Genomic DNA, 21,475 nt, shown 5'->3' with positions numbered 1-21,475 from the left:
TGTATAGAAATTATTACATTTCTATCATCTACAGAAATTATACTGCAATGTCCTCCAAATATATTCTTCCTTTTTTTAAAAAAATTTAAGGATAAAAATGCAGTAAGATAAAAGTCAAAGTATGTCAAGGGGCAAACAGTAAAAAATAAGTCTCCTTCCTACTCCAGACTTTAAGTTCCCCAGAATTTCTGTCTCAATTTATAATATATTAGCTGTTTATATGATAGTATATGGTATTCAATAATGAGATTAAGTAACAGTTATGAGAAAGGACAGCGTAAGACAGTTGAATGAATCTGAAAATAGACCTGACTCTAGACTTCTATCCAAGGCAGCCTTGTAGATGACTTCAAGGAATGGTTGTTACTTACAAATATTTTTTGATCCCCACGTGGACCAGTTCTGAATAGCTTATCATCAGCAGTTTGGCAACTGTTTTGGAGCACAGTATCTAGTTAAAGGGTTCCTCACCATCATACTGTAACATACCACACACTCACCCCTGAACTTCCAGACAGATCATTTACTACTATTTATTCTGCCAAACTTCACTTCATTGAATGTTCTTTCAATGTCTACCAAACACTCTCAGGTGACACCATGCTGGATACAACATAACTCCCTTCAAATGTATTGTATTCTCAAAAAAATGAATAAACAGGTACGCCTGGGTGGCTCAGCGGTTGAGCATCTGCCTTCAGCCTAGGCGTGATCCTGGAGTCCCAGGATCGAGTCCCATATCCAGCTCCCTGCATGGAGCCTGTTTCTCTCTCTGCCTATGTCTCTGCCTCTCTATGTGTCACTCATGAATAAATAAATAAAAAATTTTTTAAATGAATAAACATTGGTACTATTTGGTCTAAGAAACATTGCATTATTCTTAGGAAACTTTGAAATAGTATCAATCGATATTTTTTGGTTTCCACCCATTTTAATCCACTTTAATTTTTTATACTCAAGTTTAATTAGTTTAATTAATTAATTAATTTCAGAGATAAAGGTCAGTGATTCATTAGTCTTATATAATACCCAGGGCTCATTATTACATCATGTGCCCTTTTATTTATTTTTTTTAATTTTTATTTATTTATGATAGTCACAGAGAGAGAGAGAGAGAGAGAGAGAGAGGCAGAGGCAGAGACACAGGCAGAGGGAGAAGCAGGCTCCATGCACCGGGAGCCCGATGTGGGATTCGATCCCGGGTCTCCAGGATCGCGCCCTGGGCCAAAGGCAGGCGCCAAACCACTGTGCCACCCAGGGATCCCCTCATGTGCCCTTTTAAATGTCCATCATCCAGTTACTCCAGCTCCCCTCCTCTCCAGCAACAGTTTGTTTCCTCTGATTAAGAGTCTCTTATGGTTTGTCTCCCTCCCTGATTTTGTCTTGTTTTATTTTTTCCTCTCTTCCCCTATAATCCACTGTTTTGTTTCTTAAATTCCACATATGAGTGAGATCATATGATAATTGTCTTTTCTGATTGACTTATTTTGCTTGGCATAATACCCTCTAGTTCTATCCATGTTATTGCAAATAGCAAGATTTCATTTTCTTGATGGCTGAGTAATATTCCATTTTATATATACACCACATCTTCTTTATCCATTCATCTACTCATGGACCTCTAGGCTCTTTCCATAGTCTGGCTATTGTGGACATCGCTGCTATAAACATTGGCGTGTAGGTGCCCTTTCAGATCACTACATTTGTATCTTTGGGATAAATACCAATTGCAATTGCTGGGTTGTAGGGTAGATCTATTTTCAGCCTTTTGAGAAGCTTCCATACTGTTTTCCACAGTGGCTGCACCAGCCTATATTCCCACCAACAGTGTAAGAGGGTTCCCCTTTCTCTGTATCCTCACCAACATCTGTCATTTCCTGACTTGTTAACTTTAGCCATTCTGACTGGTGTGAGGTGGTATCTCATTGTGGCTTTGATTTGTATTTCCCTGATGCCAAGTGACGTTGAGCATATTTTCATGTGTCTGTTGGCCATTTGTATGGCTTCTTTGGAGAAATGTCTGTTCATGTCTTCTGCCCATTTCTTGATTAGATTATTTATTCTTTGGGTGTTGTGATTTAATTAATTTTAGTTAAGTAAATACATAAATTGGTATTCCCATTCTGATCTGTTCCATTTTCTATTTTGACGCCAGCAGCCTGCATTTATTTTTTTTTAAATGGGGTGGAGAAGGCAGATAACATCAACATTATGATGAAGACAAGAATTCCATAGTATTTGGTTTATTTGCATGACTGTTAATTGGGTAGAAATAGTCATGCAAGGAACTGATGGTCAACCAACATTCTCAAGTATGATCCCAAGAAACACCATTGCCTTCTGCCATGGTCAGACATGGCATTTTCATTAAAAAATGAATTCACAAAGAAAATGGCATTTCATAATCTTGCATGGATTGCCTTGGGTGATATTATCCATTACTGCATGCCACAAATAAAAATAAATGAATAATAAAACCAAAGTTTATTTTTTTAAAGATTTTATTTATTTATTCATGAGAGAGACACAGAGACACAGGCAGAGGGAGAAGCAGGCTCCATGCAGGGAGCCCGATGTGGGACCCAATCCCGGGACTCCAGGATCACGCCCTGGGCTGCAGGCAGCGCTTAACCATTGAGCCACCCAGGGATCCCCAAAACCAAAGTTTAATAGCCACTTTGTGTTTTTGCTCCCACACATTTCCAGAGACAGAAATTTTCCCTTCTATGAAGTCAGTGAAAAGAAAAAAAAAAACCTCTCTTTTTAAAAATTAATTGAATCCCACAGAAATATTAACATGCAGATAATATTATTTCTTTAGTAAAATTAATCATATGGGCAAAATTTATATAATAGTTTTTATCCACAAAAGAGCTCATGGTATGATTTGTAGCGTGAAACTAGAAAATATTCATGTTTAAATCTCTTTAATAAATCTTTGAGCAACCATTTGATTTTTAGCTGTAACGTGTCTATAAAAATGTATTTCTCTTTTCAATTACCCATTGTCATTTCAGTTATTTTTCCGTAGTCGTTCACTTACAGATTGAAAAGTCATTATCTAAGGGCAAAGGAAATAATTTCAAGTTCCTGAATTCAATTCATGTGCCTTCAATTCTCTTTTCTTCTCCCCCCTCCTACCGCTCCCACCTTGGCCACTCGGCCCCATCCAAGGGGTCGCCTGGCATGAAACCCAGAAAAAGACCTTCTGAGTCTCTCTCTTGCAGTAGTTTAGGTGGCAATGTAAAGAGAATGGGTCAGTTGGTATCAGAAGAAGTTAGAAAAAATATAGAAAAAAGGCCATGAAAGCCCAGGAATAAACTGAAATTAGGACAGTGTGAAAAACAGAGAAAATGAGGTAGTCAGTGGCAGCAGCAAGAGCAGTAGAAACAGACACAGCTGGGCTAGTGAGGGGACCAGAGGCAGCTTCATGAACATGTGACCACAAACACAGCCCAGCACTTGATTTAATGTTCTGCTGTCTTTGTCTTGAAATTTATATTAATTTTATCTTTGAGATAGCCACAATAAGCATGTCTGCCACTCCTTACGTACTCATTTATGTATAATGTTTACAGTGTCCCAGGAGCACAGAATGTGATGGATCCATGATGCATGAGAGTGTGAAGGCTCAGAGCAAGTACAAGGTAAGGCAGTCTGTTTAAGTGTGAGTAAGCAGGGCCCTGACACCATCAAAGACCACACTTTGCATCAGAACAAGAACTGTTTTTGAAAACACAAAGAATGTAATGTGTGTGGTTTTTAAAAATTGATTAATTAATTAATTAATTATTAAAAGGGAAGGGGGAAGAGCAGAGGGAGAGGGACAAACAGACTCCTTGCTGAGCACGGAGCCCTATGCGGGGCTCAATCCCACAACCCTGAGATCATGACCTGAGCCAAAATCAAGAGACCTGTGCACTCAACTGACTGAACACCCAGGCGTTCCAGAATGCAATATGTTTTAAGAAACACAAATGACTGGGGAACCCTCTCATATTCCTTCTTACTCATTTTGCTTCTCCATGTTGGTCTACCACTTCCACTGAAAATGATGACATGGAAGGAAACAAAAGTTAATCCTTTCTCTTTCAGTCCTTCCCTGATCATCGGGAAACTGGAGGTAGAGGCTGTTGGTAGGATGTGCACAAATAAAGAAGTGAAATAAAAACAACTGAATTAGTTTTGTGCAGCATGTTCGCTGCTCCGATAAGAATGTAACATATATGTCCACAGGAACTACAAGATAGGAATTGTGCAATTTTGATGATTCCACTATGAATCTCTTAATGCTCTTATATTTACATTGAAAACTGACATGACATCATATAAAGATGAATGGTAAAAAAAAAAAAAAAACACGCTGATAATCTAAAATGTTCACTTTGGGATCCATGGGTGGCGCAGCGGTTTGGCGCCTGCCTTTGGCCCAGGGCGCGATCCTGGAGACCCGGGATCGAATCCCACGTCGGGCTCCCGGTGCATGGAGCCTGCTTCTCCCTCTGCCTATGTCTCTGCCTCTCTCTCTCTCTCTCTCTCACTCTCCCTCTCTGTGTGTGTGACTATCATAAATAAATAAATAAATAATTAAAAAATTAAAAAAAAATAAAATAAAATGTTCACTTTACTTAGAATGATATTAACTAACAAATTTTAAAAATCATGACACGTTGAGAGAGAGACAGCAAAAGAAAGGAAAAAGTTTTGTATCTTAGAACCTATAATGGCACTTTTTACCTGCTTTTTGATCTAAAGACTCCACATTTTCAGTCTGCACCTGCATATTATGTAACCAGCCATGGAGAGGGCTATGCAATTCCACGGATACAGGAGCCACCTGTATCCTGAATGGCCTGCATGTCCAGTCCCCCATCAGGGCTGGCTCATACCTTTTTCTCCTGTGAGATTTCAGAATTTGACTTTTCTGGGTGCTCGGGTGTCCTAGCTGTGTTTCTGAGATCCCTGCTTTCTTATTTGGGTAAGAAGATTTACAATAGACTTCCCTAATCTGAGACAGCCAGAGTTCTCTATTCTTTGCAATTAAAAGCATCTAACACAAAAAGCACAAAATATGGTATGATTTTTAGTTAGTAAATCATATATAAATATTTTCATTCACAAAGTAAGTGATGCTAACTTAAACATGCTGCACTGGAAAAAAATAGATTTTTGTTTAAAATAAAAATAATTTAGCTTGAAAAGTCTGCATGAAAAGCTGTGCAAGTGAAATATTGCTAGAACGGAATCCTCTAAAAAATGGGCAAAATGAATGAGGACTCTGGCCCTTCCATCAGGCTTGTGCCCTGAGGGACTCCAACTTGTATGTGTGTTTTAGGGAAGACACATCAGGTGTTACATGATTGCTCTGGCTTTGGTCTGTGTCAATAGGGGATGGCCATCAAAGCAAGCTGAGTCAGTGCAGACATTTGCCTCAGCACAATCTCTAAGTAGAAGGAGAACAGACGTGTGGGATATGATCAAGGAGGTCAGCAGGGCATTGCAGAAACCAGTGAGCACACCAGAAAGCTTGAGAAACATTGCAAAATGTACAATGTGATAGAGACCATGAGCCACTACCAGAAAATTTGTTTTATCTTTAAAATTTATCATTTTGGGTTACCCCACCCTTGAAGAGAGGCAGAAAAGTACTTACTGGAAAATTTAAACATTTTAATAAAGTTATAGATATGGATGGTATCTAACTAGTGTATGGTGTACAGAAATTGAGTAGTTGGAAAGGACATCTTAAATTTATTTTTAAGTGTATATTTAGGGTTGAGGTGATGCTATGTCTCATTTTGAACCTTGCCTCCCTGTCCTGAAGAGACACCCCAACCAAACTGCCTGAGAAAGTCAGGCTGCCCACTGGCAGATGTGGTCAAGAAGGCAAAGAGCTGGGGCATCTGGGTGGCTCAGTGGGTTAAGCATTTGCCTTTGGTTCAGGTTATGATCCCCGGGTTCCTGGATTCAGCCCCGAGCTGGGGTCCCTGATCAGCTGGCAATCTGCCTCTTCCTCTCCCTTTGCCTCTCCCCACTGCTTATGCTCTCTCTCACTCTCTCGCTCTCAAATAAATAAATTTTTTAAAAAATCTTTTAAAAAGAAGGAAAAGGGCTACAAAGAAGAAACACAGACATAGGCTAGAGGTAGAAAAAAAGTATGGTTTGGGTGATAGAGTGTCTCTAAACCTTAACAGTTCTTTAGAAATTAAACAGGTGGCAGCTTTTAGCTTCCCTCAGTTTGCTTACAGTACTTTGCTTAAATACCATGGGTCTGTGCTTATAACATGTGCCTTTCTGCTCACAGCCAATAATATAGGTGCTGGTCTTTTACACGGAGAGAGAACTGTTTTTGTTAGAGGTTATAATGTGCTGAAAATAGAAACAGCAAGGGTTTAGGTAACATCACAAGGAACAAATCTGGAAGAAAGTTAGAGGTGTTTGGGTTATTAAGGCTAATTATGAAAGTCAGTACTTTTGGACTTAGATCCCATAAACCATCTTCTGGAGGTGCTGCTGTCTAGGAAGAGTACAGGGCTGAACAGAATCAATCACCCTGAAATAAATTCAGGGGTTTGTTTATAGCAAAAAAGGACAGGAAGATATAATTATCTTTTATATTACTTTTAAAATTGGCCATTAACTTGGAAAACTGTACGTGATTGTAACTTTTTTGGGTATGCAAATTGCTTACATAGTTTATTTTAATCTCCTATATGGTTACTTGGTATGAAGATGGGTTATCAATTATGTAACTAAGTAGGTGGGAGGAGGACCAGTGATAGACTGAAGTCCTGCTGTGACTACAGTACATGACTATCTGTAAAAAAACCTAGAGCAGTGGTTCTCAACATGGGGTGTCCAGACAAGCAGCATCAGCACTCCCTTGGAAACTTGTTAGAAATGCAGACTCTGAGCCTCCACCCCACACCTATTGAATCAGAAGTTCTCACAGTGGGGCCCAACATTCTGCTGCATTTTTGACAAGCCCTCCTGGTGAGTCTGACTCATAAAAAAAGTTGGGGAATTTCCGTGCTAAAGAGCAGTGTGAGCTGAACCTGGTTGCTTCATTGAGACCCCCCAAGACAGGAGCCAGTCCCAGCCTTAGGTGTGTCTATGCTCTGAGCCCCCAACCATGGGCACTCCTTGTCTGTGTCAAGGTACTTAGTAGCCTTATTCAGTTGTTTTGCTGCTAAGGTTTAGAAAATTTAGGTATCAAATCTTTAATCTTAGGAGATGATTTGCTTTTACACTCAAGTGAACTAAAATAAAATTATTCAAATAATTTACATATTCAAGAGAGGAGCTTTGGAAGGAGGCAGCGCTAAATAAGTCAGATTGTATGTAAGAAAGTGTTGAGGAGCCTTCCATTCATTTAAAATGAAGTTCTTTTTGGATTGCCATAATGTTTATTATAAGCAATTAGCCAAATTGGATTAAACTGCATTAATGTTGGACTTGACATCAGGGGCTGGAAAGGTGAATTTTAGCTCATAATGATGGCAATTTTGATAAATATTAGATTGCTACCTTATCTTGCTTCATCTTTTTGTCAAATACTGGAATCATTCAAAATTAATTTTCAGGGGCACCTGGGTGTCTCAGGTCGGTTAAATGTCTGCCTTTGGCTCAGGTCATGATCCCGGGGTCCTGGGTTCAGGCACCCACATCCCGGCTCCCTGCTCAGCGGGGTAGCCTGCTTCTTCCTCTCCCTCTGCCCACTGCTCCCCCTGCTTGTGTGTGTACTCACATGTGCACTCTCTTTCTCTCTGTCAAATAAGTAAATAAAATTAAAAAAAAAAAAAAGATCATTCAGAAGGTCAAAGTTGGGCCCCAGGAAGAGCACAATCAAGTACTGAGCTCCTACCCTCAGTACTAACTAGATCTGTGCAAGAGGCAATGTGACCCTGAGCCTTGTGCTGTGCAGGGCTGTGCTCAGGCTCCTCTCCAGATGCAGGCCTCCCTTGGTGCCTGAGTTCTGGAATTACTTGCCCAACAGCCCTGAACTCATGCCTAAGGCCAACACAGGCCTCCTTCTTTGAACTGCCTTCCTGAGGTGGGCCCCAGCTCCAGCATTGTGTACCCGTAGAGCTAAGGAGTGACTATGGGACCTTTTGCTGGAGAAGGGGATCAAGCTTGGATGTATTGGCTGGGAAGGGTCCACAACCATGTGTGTAAGGAGAGAGCTGGGGGAGTTGGGGCGGGGGGATAAGCAGCCCTTTGGTTAGGGACCAGTACTCCCTGCTCTATTATGAGAAAGTTGGAGGAATTCAGTAATTCTAATATTAAAAACTGATTTCCTAAGACACTATAAAGACAGAGTATATATTCCTGTTTAACAGCTTAGTGGTTTGAATTATAATTCTAAATATTTAGATGAATATTATGTGGATTTTCATTAACATTGTTGCTCTATGCTCCTCAAATGTTAAAGGTGGGCTAGTCACCCACAGTGACTTGTGTTCCACCTGCTTATATGAAATTTGAAACTTCAATTAACATTACTGCATTCTATGAGTGCCGTCTACAAACCATGATTAATAGCATGGGAGGTTTATAGGTGAACTTGGAAAGGAGTCCTGGGATAATGAGGAGGCATCTCAACTCTTCTGTTCATAGTGAACACCTGCTTTAGGTAAGACAAAGGGAGCATACCATGGGTAGGTGGGAAAAGATGACCAAGTGGGATTTATTCCTGGACTGCAAGGGTGGTCCAATATCAGCAAATCAATGTGATACATCACATTAATAAAAGGACAAGAACCATATGATCCTCTCAATAGATGCAGAAAAAGCATTTGACAAAATATGCATCCTTTCTTGATAAAAACTCTCTGCAGTATAGGGATAGAAGGAACATACCTTAATATCATAAAGCCACATAGGAAAAGCCCACAGCAAATATTGTCCTCAGTGGGGAAAAGCTGAGAACTTTCTCCCTAAGGTCAGGAACGTGACAGGGATGTCCACTCTCACCAGTATTGTTCAACGTAGTACTGGAAGTCCTAGCCTCAGCAATCAGGCAACAAAAAGAATTAAAACGCATCTGAATTGGCAAAGAAGAAGTCAAACTCACTCTTCACTGATGACAAAATCAATGCAAGCAGTTGCATTGCTATACACTAACAGTGAGGCAGAAGAAAGAGAAATCAAGGAACTGAGTCCATTTACAACTGCATCAAAAACCATAAGATATGTAGTAATAAACCTAACCAAAGAAGTAAAGGATCTGTACTCTGAAAACTCTAGACACCTATGAAAGAAATTGAGTAAGACACAAATAAGTGGAAAAACATTCCATGCCCGTGGATTGGAAGAACAAATATTATTAAAATGTCTGTGTTAGGGCAGCCCTGGTGGCTCAGTGGTTTAGTGCTGCCTTTGGCCCGGGATGGGATCCTGGAGACCCAGGATTGAGTCCCATGTTGGGCTCCCTGCATGGAGCCTGCTTTTCCCTCTGCCTGTGTCTCTGCCTCTCTCTCTCTCTCTCTCTCTCTCTCTCTGTCTCTGCATAAATAAATAAAATCTTTTTAAAAAATGTAAAAAAAAAATGTCTATGTTACCCGAAGCAATCTACCCATTCAATGCAATTTCTATCAAAATGCCATTCGCATTTTTCACAGAACTGGAACAAACAATCCTAAAATTTGTGTGGAACCAGAAAGGACCCCGAACAGCCAAAAGAATGTTGAAAAAAGAACCAAACCTAGTAGCATCACTATCCTGGACTTCCAACTCTACTTTAAACCTGTAATCATCAAGATGGTATGGTACTGGCACAAAAACAGATACATAGATCAATGGAACAGAATAGAGAACCCAGAAATGGGCCCTCAACTCTATGGTCAACTAATCTTCCACAAAGCAGGAAAGAATATTCAATGGAAAGAAGACATGGTGTTGGGAAAATTGGACAACCATTTGCAGAAGAATGAAATGAAACTGAACCATTTTCTTATACCATACACAAAAATAAACTCAAAGTGGATGAAAGATCTAAATATGAGACAAGAATCCATCGACATCCTAGAGGAGAATGCACACAACAACCTCTTGGAATTGCCACAGCAGCTTCCTGTTAGGCATGACTCCAAAGGCAAGAGAAACAAAAGCAAAAATGAACTATTGGAACTTCATCAAGATAAAAAGCTCCTGCACAGCAAAGGAAACAGTCAATAAACCTAAAAGGCAACCTGTGGAATGGGAGAAGATATTTGCAAATGTCTTATCAGATAAAGGGCTAGTATCCAAGATCTATAAAGAACTTATCAAACTCAACACCCCAAAAACAAATAATCCAGTCAAGAAATGGGCAGAAGAGATGAACAGATATTTCTCCAAAGAAGATATACAAATGGCCAACAGACACATGAAAAAGTGCTCAACGTCACTTAGGACCAAGGAAATACAAATCAAAACCACAATGAGACATCATCTCACACTGGTCAGAATGGTTAAAATTAGTGACTCAGGAAACAACAGAGGTTGGTGAGGATGTAGAGAAGGGGAAACCCTCTCACACTGTTGGTGGGAATGCAAACTGGTGTAGTCTCTCTAGAAAACAGTATGGTAGTTCCTCAAAAAGTTAAAAAGAGTGACCCAGCAATAGCACTACTAGATATTTATTCAAAGGATACAAACAGCGATTTGAAGGGGCGCATGCATCCCAGTTTTTATAGCAATGTCCACAATAGCCAAACTATGGAAAAAGCCTAGATGTCCATTGACAGATGCATGGATAAAGGAGATGTGGTGTATATACACAATGGACTATTATTCAGCTATCAAGAAGAATGCAATCTTGCCATTTGCAATGACATGGATGGAACTAGAGGGTATTATGCTAAGCGAAATAAATCAGTCAGAAAAAGACAAATACCATATGATCTCACCCATATGTGGAATTTAAGAAACAAAACAGATGAACATAGGGGAATGGAGGGAAAAATAAAATAATATGAAAACTGGGAGTGAGGCAAACCATAAGAGACATTGAATTCCAGGAAACAAGCTGAGGGTTTCTGGAGGGGAGGTGGGTGGGGGATGATGTAACTAGGTGGTGGCATTAAGGAGGGCGCTTGATGTAACGAGCACTGGGTGTTATATGCAACTGATGAATCACTAAATTCTACCTCTAAACTAATTAAAAATATTTTAAAAAGCAAACTCTTCAATGAAGGAATTCAGCTGTAAGCTACAGGATAAACACATCCTGAACCTAAGAAGGAAAACACTTTTGGTCACATAGCCAGGGAGCAATGGTTTCATGTTCCAATGGGAAAGAAGTCAAAATCCAAAATGCTTTTGATTCATCTGTGAAGATTCACATGGGAATTTTAATAACTCTTCACTTTACTCCACAGTTGCTAATGAAATTTGCCATCAGTCAGTTTAATGCAATGCTAGCTTTAACCTTCCAGGGCCCCTGGTTTGCATCCTAGCTTTACCATTTATTCTCTGACCCTAAGCAAGTTATTTGACTTCCTTGTGCCCTTGGTTTTCTTATCTGCAAAATGGACATACTAATAATAAAACAACAGTTCTAATACTAGTACATAGTCTTGCTGTGAAGATTGCATGCAGTGGTGTACTGGAGTCAGCTCTTCTTGATGGGCTGTTAAATTTTCAGGATTTTTCCAGATCACTTGTTAAAATATTGGGTAGCTTGAAATGAGCCATTATCAGAGTATTTCTGCCATGGAGATCTGCAAATGCTGTAAATCAGGCCCTTTTCCTCCCCAAGAGGCATAGCACTGATTACATGCAATAAATATTTAAAAGGCTTAGCACTGTACACATCACAAAATAAGGCCTAAAATAAGTTAAAGATCTTTAATTGTTTACTGAATTCTTAGTATGTCTGTACATCTATTGTAGGTGCTATATAATGTATTACTAGAAGAAGCTAGGCTGTGCACAGATGCTAAGAGACAGCAGTTTCTACTATGTCAGAGGACAGAGTGAGGAGAGCATTTGTCATTGTAGTCATCAAGACTGGAGTGGTGGTTCCTACAACCACCACATTCTTTCGGACCCTTTATTAATCTTTATTTCTCCCAGATTTTGCACAATACCTGGCAGAAGGATGTTTATTGCCTAAGTGACTGAATAAATCAGTTTGGTTATACAGTCGTAAAATAATGTGTATAATTAATCACATTTTAAAAAGATCTTTAAAGGATTTAACTGACTCATTGATGAATCAGGCTATTGTGGGTAAACTTGGCCAAAATACCCAGTATTATCCTTTCCTTTTTCTCTAAATGTGTATTTTTTAATAATGAAGCAAAGAAAGCTTATTTTAAAATACAAAATAAAATAGCATAATTGCACAGTGTCTACTGCCTCAACTGGATTTTTATAATTTATTGCAGGGTTTGCCATAGATACATAATAATGTACACAGTTGATAAATTAAAACATAACAGGAATGTTATATGTCTTATATATGTCTGTCTGAAAGTGATTCTCATTGTACAAAAAGTTTAAATGACAACTTAATTCTCACATACACTACGTTTTTGTTTTTTTCAGCATTGTTTCTTCTGTGAGAAGGATACTGAAAATCAAGAGAAAAAAGGAAGTGGTGTTCTGTGTTGGAATGTGTGTATCCCTCTTTGCAAATAAGAATCCACTTTTTCCTCTCTAATTTGACAACTTTAGGAGCTAGTCATAAGTTTGGAACAATTTGGATGACACCCAAGAAAAATATAGCACTGGATTACGAGAATCTTTGTGGTAAACACATTCCAGGAAAAAAAATACAAAAAAAAAAAAAAAAAAGTCAGCTGAGAGTAGTTGCTTCAGGTAAGGGTTAGACCAAAAGGATGAACTGTGTTTGCCTGTCTGTGATTTTTTTTTTAATATTTTATTTATTTATTCATGGTGGGGGGGCGCTCTGTGCAGGGAGCCTGACATGGGACCTGATCCCAGGTCTCTAGGATCATACCCTGGGCTGAAAGCAGCGCTAAACCGCTGGGCCACCAAGGCTGCCCCCGTCTGTGATTTTTACCAACTATAACATAGTATATTTTCAGGGCTTCTCATATTTCAGTGTACATAAGAATTTCTTGAAGAGCTCACTAAAATGCTGATGCCTAGGCTCCACTCCCAGATATTCTGCTTCCTTAAGTCTGGGAGGGACCTAAGAACTTTTTTAAAGATTTATTTATTTGAGAGAGAAAGAGAGAGTATGTAAGTTGGGGAGGGGCCGCAGGGGAGAGGGAGAGAGAGAATCTTCAAGCAGACTCCCTGCTGAGCATGGAGCCCATGTAGGGCTTGATCCCAGGACCCTGACATCATGACCTGAGCCAAAATCAAGACTTTGGACACTTAACTGACTGAGCTACTCAGGCATCCCCAAGAACTTTGATTTTTAACATGCTCCCAGGTGATGCCAAGGCTGCTGGCCTTCTAAACTTTGAGTAGTGTGGCTAGAGGCCAATAAGAAATATACTCCTATAATCTATGGAATAGGGCAGTGGCTTCCAAATACAGTTAGCTTTGTAATCATCACTTGATGAAATTTTTACAAAATCCAGGCAGAATCCAAACATGAGACCTGCCAAATCAGAATCTCAAGAGGTGGGCCCAAACAATATGATGAATCTGAGATACTGTGATAGTGAGGGGCTCCTGTGCACCTCCTCTTGGGAGGCCAGTTTGTTGGTCAGGACAGATGACACTTAATAACTACCACATTTTGAAGCACATGCTGAAAAGAGACAGACCACATAATTCAAGTTAGAAACTGCTTGGGACACTTGGATGGCTCAGTGGTTGAGCATCTGCCTTCGGCTTAGGGCATGATCCCAGGGTCCTGGGATCGAGTCCAGCATCGGGCTCTCTGCAACAAGCCTGCTTCTCCCTCTACCTGTCTCTCTCTCTGTGTCTCTCATGAATAAATAAATAAAATCTTAAATAAAAAAAACAAACACAAGGGGATCCCTGGGTGGCTCAGCGGTTTAGTGCCTGCCTTCGGTCCAGGGTGTGATCCTGGAGTTTCGGGATTGAGTCCCACATCGGGCTCCCTGCATGGAGCCTGCTTCTCCCTCTGCCTGTGTCTCTGCCTCTCTCTCTCAGTCTGTGTCTCTCATGAATAAATAAATAAAATATTAAAAAAAAAACACAAATTGCTCAAAATGGAAGCATGTCAGAAGGGCACAGAAGCAAATCAATGGCAAAAGGAGTACTAATTTGAGCAAGAAGATGAGTTACAGTATTTCATTATAACCCTTAGAAAAAAGTTAAATATCTATGAGCCCATATATACATAAATTATTGAATGAATAAATAAGAGATACTTTAAAGAAAAATCCTAATTAATAAATGTAAAAGAAATGAAGGAAATAGAAAATCATGTTGTCTATGTTGTAATGTTATAAAACACTACAGTGACAATTGTTGCAAGCAAGATTCTCTGATGGATGTTAAAATTGGTGGATGAAAATTTGATGAGAAACAAGATATTTGCATAGCCTCAAGTATTTCTCCACAGATATTTATTAGTTTCCAAGGAAATACAGTAAGTTTATAGTGGAGAAACCCATCAGACACTTCCCTAACCAAGTATCAAGGTGAATATCACCAGTAATAGGATATCATCACATACCCCCTGATTTTATGCACTGAGGACAAAACACTTCTCTAGTATTTGTGCCAAAAATGATTTACTTCAATCTAATTATAAGAAAATATCAGACAGACCCAAAATGAGGTCAGCTGTAAAATAACTGACCAGGACCTCAAAAGTTTCAAGGTCATTGGGCATCTGAGTGGCTCAGTCACTTGAGTGTCGTGATTCTTGATTTCGGTTTAGGTCACTACCTCAGGGTCATGGGATCGAGCCCTGGATCAGCTCCATGCTCAGTGGGGAGTCTGTTGGAGATTCCTCCCCTCTGTCCCTCTCACCACTCATGCTTTCTCTCTCTTTCTCTTTCTCAAAGTAAACAAATCTTTTAAAAAAAAAAGTGTCAAAGTCATGAAAGACAAGTAAAGATTGAGGAACTATCACAGATTGGAGAAGACTAGAAAGAAATGAAAACCACACGCAATATGGGATGCTGGATTGGATCCTGGACCAGAAAAAGGACATTATGAGGACCTACCAAAATTCAAGTAATAGTCTCTAGTTAAGTTCATAGTACTGTAACAATGTTAATCTTCTGGTATTGATCATTTACCATATAAGACTTTAACATTAAGGCAAGGTTGGTTAAGGTATATATGGTAACTCTCTGCACTACTTTTGTTACTTTTATTTCAGTGTAAAATTATTTTGAAATAAAATTTTAAAACTTCAATGTGCTCTTCCTTGTGAAAATCCATCACTTAATCAACTCTGCTGCTTGCCTCCCCGATCTATGGATAAACTATAGGAATAGTTTCACTTGGGTAGTAATCTAACAAGGAGCAGAGAAGGCTTTACAAACAAGAGTCCAGTGCCCTTCCAGAGATAGGGGTTTTGTCACTACAGTCAGCCCCTCACTATGAGTTGCTACCCCATAGACTAAACAAGTGTGGGAGCCTCCAAGGGCTCCTGTCAGAATTTCCGGGACTTTGGATGATAAGTTGAATTCTTTAGCCCCTTGACCATACTTTGGGGCACCACTGCCACCCAGCCTACAACCCCCCACCCCGCCCCAGCAGATATCCACAGCCTGGGCCTCTCTGCTTTAAGGAGATAACCTGTCCTCGGTAGCAGCTTTAATATTCTATTTCTTTAGATGGTGTTTTATTAAATGCAAAGCTCCTTAGGCAGCAGTGTTCACATTTTTCCCATGTCAATCTTTTGTCATACATCCAATCATTAAAAGCCAAGCTGATTCAATTCCAGCTTTTGGTTGCTCTTTGCTATTCTCACTCATAGGAAAAACTCATTTCACTCCATTGTATTTCTCATTTGCACAGAGAAGTTTATATTTTGTTTTACTTAACTTGTTTTTCATATAAGAAGGTGAAAAGATGCTCATCTGTGTTTTCCAAGATAGGGGATCATTTCCTGATCTTTCTGGGAAGTGGTATAATGGGGAAATTAGTGGAGGTTGTGGAGATAGATTTTGATTTCTGGGTATGACATTTACTAATAGGCTGATCTTACACAGGTCTCTTCATTTCTGAGTCTAAATGTCCTCAATGACAGAAAAAGACAAGTAATACATGTAAACTTTTTGAATTATTATGAGAATTACATGAAATAATGTATGTGTAGAATTAAAAATTAGTCTCTTATTTAGTAGATATAAAAACAATCTAAGCTTCTTTTTTTGGCAGGACTTAGGGAATAAGGGAACATCTAAAGATAAGGAATCTCAGTGAGAATGAAAGCTGTCTCTGGACCAATTGTGTTTTATTTGTACAAACAAGATGCTGTCAGTGGTCTTACTCTGAGCCAAAAAGGAAACAAAAAAACAAAAAAAAGAAACAAGAGCCAGGTTTCAATCAGGATGAATTTAATTATGCTTTGTTTTATATTCCAAATGACTAACTTCCTCTTGGTGTTAATTTGCTTTACTAAGACTATCTTTAAATTTCTGTTGAGGAACCTTTAACTCCCACCTTGAGAGGATTGCTGAAAATCACTAAATACATCTTTGGTAGGAAATAGTGGAGCTCCTGAGATTTATGTCTGATTCTTCCCTTTAGTTGTAAATTTCATCACAAAATTAAAATTACAGGGTGGGTTTTGTTTGTATATTTTTGTTTGTACTCCTTGTATGTTGAAAAGCTATGAGTGGGAAAAAAATTGAATCTGTCTTCCTTCCAGTAGCTATAGAGTTTGGAGTAAAGAAGTAACTCTAGCTTGCTTTTGACACAAATTCAGTGTGAAGCTTGGTGTCTTTATGATATACAAACACTTTAAACATAGTAGGTATTCAATAAATTAATAAATGTTAGTTTTCTTTCTCTGTACCTTTATAGTTTGTGCCTAAACATCACCTTGCTTTTATTAGGAATTTTAATCCACTTCAGATTGTTTTTATCCTTCCCTTTTTGGGGCTTGACATTGTCCTTTGGTACAATTAGGCAGCTTTATTTTAGAACAGTGGCTTTCAGAATTTCTAAGTTTTTTTTTAACTAAAAAATTTTTTTTAACTAAAACCCTTTGTTGAGCCTCCATCTGATAGAGGTAGAATTATATACTTTTAAAAAACCTAACAAGCACTTTCCTATAATGCCTAGACTACTCAAAATACCTGCATAATTAATCACTTTGATGTAAGTTACTGAAAGCTTTTTTTAAAGAGCAACATTTTTTCAGGAAAGGGGATATATTCAAACTATCATCAATCATAAACTCCTTAGTAGAATTAGCCAGCTACATTATTCGTGAGTCTAATAACTTCCTCCATCTAGCAGGAATATGAAGGAATGAGATACAGGGATGTGGACATTTTGATCCTACATACAAGTTCTACTTATTGTGGAATCTGGTAACCATTCTAGGCAACTGGAGAAAATAATGGAACCTAGAAGTGAGGGAAGAGGTCCCGTGGGTTTGAGAGAGGCCAGAATTGCTTAGTAGTGCTTTATCAGATTGATAGGAATTAATAGGAGTGATTTTTGATTGACATGTCAATGTACTCATCAAATTCATAACAGTTGAGTAGATGGCCATACAGGCTGGTGATGGGTTAGGGCCAAAATGGATAGATGTTTTTATTTATTTATTTTTTAAGATTTTATTTTTTTGTTTGAGAGAGAGAAGGCAAGCTTGAGAAGGGGGAGGGGGGTAGATGGAGAGAATCTCAAGTAGGCTCTGCACTGAGCCCCAAGCCCGATGCAGGCCTCCATCTCACAACACTGAGATCATGACTTGAGCCAAAATCAAGAGTCAGATGCTTAACTGACTGAGCCACCTAGGTGCCGCTGGATGGATGGTTTTTGACACTAAAGTAATAGATCATTAAAGAAAGGTGATGATGATAGGTTGGTGAGAGTGGGAGTTGGAGCAGAAAGAGAATAGGTATACTTTTTTCTGAGTGGAGAATTAATCCTTAAGTCATACCTAGGGTATGGTTTAATTAAAATTTAATTAATTGAGAAAACAATACTAACAAGAAACACAGTGTCGTGCTTTTAAGGTCTAGGTTTGACCCTGGCTCTACTGTTAATTTTTAGGGCAAGCAAAGTGCTTTTACTTTCACATAAGTTTTCTTCAACTCCAGAATAGAAATTGTAATGCCTACCCCATTTCCTTCATAGGGTGTAAGTCACAATGAAATAATTAATGTGAAAGTGCTTTATAAAATTCCATGAGGCTTCACAATTGTATAGATTTTGATAATTTTTATACTTATCCCTAACATGAGTCTTTTTTCTTTAAAAGCAAAAGCTAAATAAACAAAAACAAAATCCATGCAATATAGAATTATCCCTGCTAAGAGAAAGGGCCTTACTATGGTTCTTAAAAAAAAAAAAAAAAAAAAAAAGACAATATACCATTAACACCCATTTTATGCATTTTTTCTTGATTCTATATTCACAGAAATAAACCTAATAATTTCAATCATGTTAGTTATACATACTTAAATGGTTTATAACTGGAATGGTGTTTTGTAACTTAAGTAATGGGAAAAGAGCTATCTGTATTGAGAAGATTATAAACCAAGAGTTCTGCTACTCCTAAGGTAGTGATTTAAAATTTCTTTAGAGTTCTGCTGGAAATACAAATAATATTAGCCTGACTGGTTGCCAATCAATGAAACAATCTTCACTGGGGTTGGTTGACATCTGCCTGCACCCTGCAGAGCAACCATCCAATGAAGCCACAATTTCCTATGAGATAGGAGTAAGATGAGAAACTAAAATAATTATTAAAGCAACATCTTAGATATACTAATACCCATGTTTTTGTCTGCAGCTAAGCAGCAAGAGTAGGCTACTTGAGTTCAATTAAGTTGTGAGCTCATTAAATTGTGAAGGTGTATACATTTTATTTAGTTAGAGAAAAATAATAATCACAGAACTGAATCACAAGGTTGATGACTCAGATAATTATTGTTTTGATGTTCTAGGAAGTACAGATATAAGGGGCATATCTGGAGCCTAATAAAGGTATGACCTTGAAGATTTCTTTGAGTCTCTTAAATGTATTTGTTGCCAAAAAAGTGGAGAGACCAATAGCTCAGGGTGTTGGGATTTTCCTAATTGCTCTAGCGGCAGTTGGATTGAAGTTATTATTGATGCTTAGGAGACTCCGTCTAGAGTCAATCATGCTAGCCATGATTCATCTTTGGGAAGTAATTCAATAGGACGCTGCAAATCCAAAAGGCAGAAGTAGAGAAAATTCTGCCTGGAATGTCCCTTGAACTTCCCAGAGTCAGTTCTCTTGAATAGGCTCCTGATTTCTGAACACAAGTAAGATTTTTATCTAAAGTTTATGATTCAGATACTCTCAAGAGCAGCTGCATAGATTTTTTTTACTCTGGTCAAAGCATGATTTTATTGGATAACACAATGCAGGAAGCAAAAAGCCTAGGGTCAATTCCTAGTTTTGCCACTGGTTAACTGGATGGTCATTGGTTGCATCTAATATTTTATTGAAAGACTCTATCACATTCATTAAACCTTATTTACTGAGAGCTCACAAGGCAGACAGCCTAATACCAGAAACTATATTAGTACCTGAAGGTATGTAGATTTTAGTTTAGATACTTGATAGCACTACAGAATATAAAGTTACAACATGAATGAGCTCACATCTACCAATAAAAAGAAACTGCAGTAACTGCAAAAATGCATATAATATACATAATGTATATAATAACAATGTTTTCTCATGTCTGTTTTTCAATCTTTACATCTGGGGCCTTGCTGATCCTGAACATAGCAAACAGCTCCCCTTTCATGTGCCACCATCCAGAGCAGAGCCCTCCAGTCCTTTTTAAGCTCTTTCACTGCAGGCCACTATTTCCCTAATCACTCTTGCCCTAATCACTCTAAGGCCAGCAATCAGACAACTTGGGACAGTCTCCATGCCCTAGAGCCTACTGAAATTATTCAAGCTAGCAGATCTTAAACCCGCTTACCCTGATCTCTTCCATTTCTTCCTACAGAAACCACAATAAAGGCCCATGCTATATTTTCCCCGTTTTCTCTGCCTCCTGACCAATCTTGGTCCTTCCTCATGTGGCCCTGCACGGTGTACTGTGCCTCCAGTTTATATGTGGGTATAAAAATATGAGTCTTTTCTGCATCTATATGTCTTACCATATGTGATGAAAACAAAACCTGGGTAAACTTTTACAACAATGTGTTACTCAAAAATGGAGAAAGAAGGTATAAAATACTTAGATAGTTCAAGATGATATAGTCCATTTGAAAACTATTCCCTACTTCAAAGCTTATTGATTAAATCCTTCATTCAAAAATAATGATTGAGGGACACCTGGGTGGCTCAGCGGTTGAGCATCTGCCTTTGGCTCAGGTTATGATCCCAGGGTCCTGAGATCGAGTTCTGCATCGGTGTCCCTGCAGAGAGCCTGCTTCTCCCTTTGCCTGTGTCTCTGCCTCTTTCTCCGTGTCTTATGAATAAATAAATAAAAATCTTAAAAAAATAATGATTGAGCACTCCCTATGGATAAGGAGTTGTTTTAGGAAATGTAAATCTACTTTGTTATAACAGAAATAAAAGAGAGAAACTATTATATATCACAAGCATTTTTCTATTTGATTTTCAATTTTGATTTGACATTTTCTCTAGGTTTTCCTATTTGAAGCCCTCTCTACCTGCTTTTTCTTTCTGCTCCCCTACTTCCTGTTTTCCCATGTTAGCACTTCCCTGCTTATCTTCCTCCTCCCCCTAGCAAGTGTATATCACACCATGGTGCACCTACTCCCACACCTGGCATGCTCACGCCACACTCACACACCTCTCATTGGTACGTTACAACCCACCCGACACCTGGTTAAGCAAGTTTTGTATTTCAGGTCATGAACTATGAATAAATAAGTTAATAAGAAACTTGGTTAGTTACTTGTTTTTATGGGCGTTTAACCCTTGCTTATTTATAACCGATCGGTGGGATTGTTGTCAAAGGGGAGTATAAAACAAAGTTCACAGGTGAGACTGAAGAAACATACCTGTGGGAATGTTTATTATCTTTTCTAAACTCTTCGGAGAGTGTAAATCTTTAGTCTCTTAACATATAACTGATGCACAAAGGAAGCATATGCAGCAGGTTATTGTGGTCCTTGGCATGGTGAGCTATGAAAGTGATCATGTCTGCATCCCTCCTGAAAAAGAAGAAACGCCTTAATAAATTGAGGTATCAGCCAAGGTATATAGCTCTGAACAGAGACTTGACAAAATAGTGCCTTAATTGAGAAAGGAGCTTAAATTTCTTACATAACCAGAAATCTGGGGATAGGCAATCCAGGGCTCATGTAGCTCCTCAAATACTCAGGCTTCCTCTATTTTTCTGTTCCATTACCCTTAGCTTTTGGCTTTTATCTTTATGGTCTTAAGATAGCTGCT

The 21,475-nt window shown here is 38.7% G+C and overlaps 2 long non-coding RNA genes across 51 annotated transcripts in view; one reads left to right on the top strand and one right to left on the bottom strand.

Moving 5' to 3' along the window:
* The window catches only part of LOC144304499 (uncharacterized), a 213,731-nt gene that overhangs the window by 130,932 nt on the left and 61,324 nt on the right, over positions 1-21,475 (bottom strand). For 49 of the 50 annotated variants that reach the window (XR_013371421.1, XR_013371408.1, XR_013371435.1 and 46 more), the window contains one exon: positions 21,082-21,234. This is a non-coding gene — a long non-coding RNA (uncharacterized LOC144304499). Of the gene's footprint in view, positions 1-371; positions 433-21,081; positions 21,235-21,475 lie in introns of all 50 variants that reach the window. The other variant, XR_013371413.1, reaches the window with a different exon arrangement.
* Positions 3,571-15,299, top strand: LOC144304490 (uncharacterized). Its single transcript, XR_013371393.1, has 2 exons — positions 3,571-3,647; positions 12,532-15,299. It is a non-coding gene; the product is annotated as an uncharacterized LOC144304490 (long non-coding RNA).

The sequence above is a fragment of the Canis aureus genome, chromosome 34 (genome assembly GCF_053574225.1).
Source record: "Canis aureus isolate CA01 chromosome 34, VMU_Caureus_v.1.0, whole genome shotgun sequence".
Lineage (NCBI taxonomy): Eukaryota > Metazoa > Chordata > Mammalia > Carnivora > Canidae > Canis > Canis aureus.
This window is presented reverse-complemented; position numbering and strand designations above follow the sequence as displayed.